Source organism: Octopus sinensis, linkage group LG15 (genome assembly GCF_006345805.1).
Source record: "Octopus sinensis linkage group LG15, ASM634580v1, whole genome shotgun sequence".
NCBI lineage: Eukaryota > Metazoa > Mollusca > Cephalopoda > Octopoda > Octopodidae > Octopus > Octopus sinensis.
The window spans coordinates 21,613,428-21,620,033 of NC_043011.1; positions in this window are offsets into that span (position 1 = coordinate 21,613,428).

Here is a 6,606-nt window from a genome sequence, read left to right on the forward strand (position 1 = left end):
TATATATATATATGTATGTGTGTGTATATGTTTGTGTGTCTGTGTTTGTCCCCCTAGCATTGCTTGATGCTGGTGTGTTTACGTACCCGTCACTTAGCGGTTCAGCAAAAGAGACCGATAGAATAAGTACTGGGCTTACAAAGAATAAGTCCCGGGGTCGATTTGCTCGACTAAAGGCGGTGCTCCAGCATAGCCGCAGTCAAATGACTGAAACAAGTAAAAGAGTAAAAGAGTATATATATATATATTGGTAAAAATGGTAAGATAACAATAGAAAGAAAGAGACCTCAATATTATGTAAATAGAGGAAATTTATCTGTAAAATAATATGTGACAATTAACCAGATAACCGAAGAGATGGTGGTATGGATTTCCACCTCGGCATCCGAAACTCGGAGTTTTATCTTGGCTACCGAATAATTGTCACATATTATTTACATATATAACATATATATATATATATATATATATAGTTATATATATATATATATATATTATATATATATATTATATATATATATGTGTATATATATATCGGCAAAGAGAGACAATAGAATAAGTACTGGGCTTACAAAGAATAAGTCCCGGGGTCGAGTTGCTCAACTAAAGGCGTTGCTCCAGCATGGCCGCAGTCAAATGACTGAAACAAGTAAAAGAACAAAAGAATATATATATATCTTTAAAAATAATCTCCTAATTTTCATTATCTGTCCTATGGGATAATGGTGTAATGAATATATAAGTGTTGGTTTAATTCTAAATGTTATAGTTTAGCTAGTAAGCTAGTCAAACAAATATATATACTCGGATTCGAGTACGGTGAATAAGAGATCCACTGCCATCCTTATGGACACTCTTACAGCCTTCTACGGTGAATAGAAGGAAGAGTAAGTGATAGAGGGAGATGTGAAGGCATCAACGATGTAAGGGAGACTACTGGAGGAGTAACCCAAATCTAGACGCCTCACATCTTCCTGTCGTACAAAGTTTTTAACTTTTGTTTTGCTACGCTTGCACAACTAGGCGAGCATTTTGCCAGTCATCTCAGTCAGCACCCTTAGATCAAGTCTTCAGTATTTCGTCCATGTCTCCCTCTTGCATAAATTCCTTCTGCTTTGAGCATCTTTACAGCTTATGGTCAATTAACCCCGGCGTATTACGACTAAATATTGAATCAATTCCTGACAGAATAATGACAATGCCATCATTGGTGGGGTTTGATCACAAAACTGAAAGTATGTAACTAAATACATTCCGCAATTTTGAGAAAGGGTTAAGTCTATTACAATCAACGCCAGTGCTAAACTGGTACTTATTTTATTGATGCTGAAAGAATGAAAGGCAAAGTTGACCTCGGCAGAATTTGAACTCAGAACATAAAGATGGATCAAATATCACTAAGCATTTTGCTTGGTGTGCTAACGACTCTGCCAGCACCCTGCCTTTTTCTTGGGTTTAATATTGGACATTAAAGAAAGAGAGACAGAGAGAGAGAGGGGGAGACAGACAGACACACACACACACACACACACAGAAAGAGAGAGACAGAGAGAAAAAGAGAGACGGACAGAGACAGACAGGCTAAAGGGAAATAACTCTAGATTACTAGAAGAAAGAAAAGTATAAGGAAACAATAAAATATAGTTACTGAGTAATTAATATCTATTAAACGAATGGACACCCAAGGAAAATCCAAGGCAAGCGTTACTTGCGGCAAACATTATTAAAAGGAATTAACTAATTAAAGTACTTGTTCCTCGTCTGCTAGGGAATAGGGCAGCCTCAGTGCTCTGCCATTCGCCGTTCTTTGGCCAACGCGAGGATATTACTTCCGCTTCACCCACCCAACCCTATCTAAATTAGCTTCATTCAGATTGCAAATACCACATATTTGCAGCCTTGCCTCACGGAGTAGAAGTCAAAGAAGAAAAATGGGTGCTAGTATAGTATTCGATCTACCACAGTGTCAAACAGAGTTATCTACCTTATCTTTCAATTATTTCAGAGATAAAACACTTCAGATATTTCAGAGATTTCTTTCTTTTTTACCAGAATCATAGTTTTAGCATCTAACCATGATCACTCAATGGCTTGAGTGTGTGATCCGGTATACAATAATTTCATTCATTATTATTATTATAATGTCGTTGATGTTCACTATCATATACGGATAACCTATGGCATTTAAATCATTATAAGCTGGCCACTCATCTGAATGAATTAGTGAACCTTTTTCACTTTTTCTTTCCACACAAAAGTATCGACAGTCTGAGCCTTGTTTGAGACTAAAAACCCACGGCCGATCGATTCTACGTCTATGGTTCTTGTTGTTTCGTTCTGCATCACTGTCTTGGAAGAGAGGAGCGTCGTTGCCATTCAGTATTCTTCCTCAATTGTATTTTCGTCGACCAGTAAATCTTGCTTCGTCGATCTGACTGGGGTTATCGTTTGTTCTAACCATCTTCCTTCGTCGTACATGATAAACTATGAATCCACACACCTCGCGGCACATATTATACCAGTCAGTTATTGCTGGGGGTCATGGGTATATCCATGACAAAGAAAAATATTAGTTCTAAAACCTCACTCAGGCTCAGCTAGCAGTTTAATTTGTTAATGTCCGTATAATGGGAAAATTGGTTTCTTTCACATACTGAACGTTCAAGGTAGATAACCTGGCTTATACAGTTTGACAACGTGGTAGACCGCATCCGAAAATGTTCAGATAAGCAACTCTCGTTTCCAACCTAGCACACATCTAAACCTCATTTTAAAGCGCAAATTATAATTACTATCATTAGTCATTAAATTAGATAATTTAATGAATAATACAGCATTGAATAGACAGTTTCGTCTTTTCCATGGCGTATATTATAGTAAACTTATAAGAAACCCTATGTTCAACTCAATTCGGATCTTTTCCTTTGAACGGCAGACAATTTCTAGATAACTAAACACTTTAAACTTCGTATACTGGTAGAATGTGTCAAAATAAAACATTTTTTTCTCTTGGCTTTCTTGAGAAATTGTAATTTGTTTGTTTAACGTAGTTTAATTTTTCGAATTTTAACCAATCCATGCGCTCTTTTGAGCTAAAATAATTTGCTGCGTCTAAAACTGAGACAACATCCTGTAACTAACCCTAAACCTCCCCCTAACCCTAACCCTAAATTTTTTTTCTTAATTGTTAATTAATTAATTGTTACGCGTGTAAAAAAAACTAAAGCAATGGAATTAAATTAATTTAACAATTAAGAAAAAAAAAATTAGGGTTAGGGTTTGGGTTAGGGGGGAGGTTTTAGGGTTAGTTACAGGATGTTGTCTCAGTTTTAGACGCAGCAAATGATTTTAGCTGAATGGAGGTAATCGATTGGTTAAAATTGCTCGGATATTCTGACGAAATATCTTACAAACTATAGAATTTTCTCAATAAAACCAAGAGAAAATGATGTTTTATAAACACATTCTACCAGTATACAAAGTTTAAAAGTGTTTAGTTAACTAGAAATTGTGTTGACATCTGCCGTTCAAAAGGAAAAGATCCCTCAATTCTCTCTCACTTTGATGCTCATTCTAAAAATTATTATTATTGTTGTCCATTTATTTATTTTTGTCACAGTTTGGCTAACTACATACTGTAAGTTATAGCTATAGTTAAAGTTAAGAATGCCACGTTCCGTTCTGCTTCACTCTATAATGCTCTTTATGATAGATATTTTTGTTATTCATTTACCGGTATGTTATGGTAAAGTTAAGAATTCCAATCGTTCAATTCTTTACCCTTGCTCTAAATCTCAAAAATTCCATCTTTTCATGTTCTGTCTTCGACCAGCCCTAACTCTGGACTCTCTCTCTCTCCCTCTCTCTCTCTATCTCTATCTATCTATCTATCTATCTATTTATCTATCACAGTTTCGTTAACCACTTGTTTACCCATGTTGACTATTGATTAGCAGCTTACTTTGTCTGTGGTTATGCCACATCGGCTTCTGCTAGGGAATAGGGCAGCCTCATTGCTCTGCTATTCGCAGTCCGCCCTCTCATCTTGCCCCCACCACTTATACCGGAAGTCTTTATCCTCTGATCGCTATCGGATGTCTTTCTCCTGAGCACCTCTAATGGCTTACTGTATGGAACGTTTCCTCCATCCCTACTTAGTGTCTATCTCCTGTTGTATATACTGATTATGTAGCAAATAAAATGATAGTGTAGTGTATGCAGGTTGAAGGTTATTGTATGCTTATGAGATCTGCCAAATGCAAGCCTTCTTTTCAGATACATAATGCTGCTGTCCCCCATCCCAGGGTCTTTCAGGCCCACACCTTCCACACCCTTAGAGTTGGCACACTTAATGTTGGCACATTGAAAGGTAGGTCTTATGAGATTGTTGGGACGCTTGAACGGAGACATGTAGATTTGTGCTGCATCCAAAAAATAAAGTGGAGAGGAAGTTCTGCTAGGTTCCTCACAGGCAAAGATCATAAGTATAAGATTTTCTGGGTAGGGAACACTGATGGGGTTAGGGATGCAGATATACTCTTTGTAGATAAATGGGTTGATAAGGTAATCGAGGTAGTCAGAGTCTATGATAGAATAGACTCTGACTACCTCTTAGTAAGTAGGAAGGCAGACAATCACAAATCCCTTCGGAGTTTGATAGAAGGCTTGCTCTTCCTTCCGTAGAAGAAAAAATTCAAATCAGACCATGTTAACACCAAAAATTATTTACATCAAAAAGGTGCTTTTTTTCTATGAAAATCTCTATTTTTTACGACTTTTTTACTGCTGTGTCACCATTTTTCAGTGTATTTCAACCAGAAAAATGTTCACTTAAAGAGAATAACAAACTACATAATGCAAAATTTTTACTTTTTGAAAATTCCAATTCTAAAGGGTCAAAAAGAAAACAAGCCCGAGCAATGCTGTGCTATACTGCTAGTTGTTAAATTCAAAACTTCAGGACACAAAGAAACGACTCCACTTGTTTAGAAACAACTTATAAAACAATGATGACCTATTTACTATAAAAAGCAATTCAACCTCATGATTTGGTATACTAAACATTTTTACAAAACTGGCTTTCAAAGAAAGAAGTTAGTGAACGTGCTTTAACATACAATATAAGAAAACATTGCATCACCTTGAACTCAAAACTATTAAATTTTACTGCTGTTTCTTTCAACCAAAACTTTCACTCAAATAAGTGAATAAAAATATTAGGTATAAAAGCCCATTCATGTGTATAATTTTGGGGCTGATTTGTAATGGATTCTTTGAATGTAATATGTGTGTGTATTTCTTTTATCTAAAGTTGAGGTATATTAATCGTTTGTCGTAGACCCGTTAAGAAGTGGCCTGTATTTTGTAATAAAGAGTTTTCTCTTTACTTATCGTTGTCTCGGGGTTGTATCGTCCTAAATTGGTAGAGGGGGAAAATCCTGAACCCTGGTGTTTTGTTGTTGGCGCAAGTATCTATGTGTTGGCTGAAAGCTATTTTCTGTTTTGGGAATTTTTATCTGGGATCTGTGCAGGGCCATTCTTTTACGCAAACTATTTTTTGTTTGCCTATGTACTGCTCTTGACACCCGGAGCAGTTTAGTGAGTATATTAGTTCTCAAGCACATGTGAAGTTGCTTTTCACTGTAAACATTGTCCTGTTTGAAGGAGAACTCTGATCCTCAATTAGATAATCGCATATCCCGCATTGGGGTCTTCCACATTTTTTTACTGTCGACTCTGTGTTGAAGAGTGAATTCGGGCTTGTTTAGGAGACTTTTCATAGATTTAGGCTGTCTCTTGCTTTTTATGATCGTGTGTGTTTGGAGGATTGTGTTCATTCTGTGGTCTTTTTTAGGAAGGGTATGTTGTGGAGGATGGTGCCGAAGGCTTCGTTTATTGAGAGTTGTGTGTGGAGATGTATGGTAAGGCTTTTGGTCGTAAGTTTTCTTTGATTTGGGATGTCTCAGTTCCTTGATGTTAAGTTGAATGCACTTGTCAATAAGTGAAGGTGGATAGTTCCTGGTGATAAGGGTATCTTTTAGTTCTTGTAGTCGTGTGTCTCTGGTGTTTGCATTAGAGACTATAGTGCATATCCTTTTTGCTAGATTGAAGGGGATATTCATCCTGGTGTCTGGGGTGGCATGAATTGAATGGAAGATATTGCTTAGAATCTGGTAGGCTTATAATATATGTCTGTTTCTATTACATTATTAGCTTTCTTAATGAGGATATCGAGGAAGGGGAGTTGTGCTGGCTATATTCCATCGAGAATTGGATTTTTACGTCCAGTCCGTTTAAATTTTCTTGGAATTCTATGAGTTTTTCTATATTTTTATGCCAAAGAATGAAACAGTCATCTAGATATCTCTTCAAGTTGTTTTCTATGTAGATGAGAAAGGGCTGCCATATCTTTCTAGAACTTACGATACAGACTGATCTCTAGATATCCTATGACTAGGTTGGCAAAGGAGGGGGCCATTCGTGTACCCATCGCAGTCCCCGATTTTTGTCGGTAGAGTTGTCATTGAAGGCAAAGAAGTTATTTTCCAGGATGATTTTAACTCCTTCTATCACAATTCTTTTTTGATGCGATGTGGTAGTTCGTTG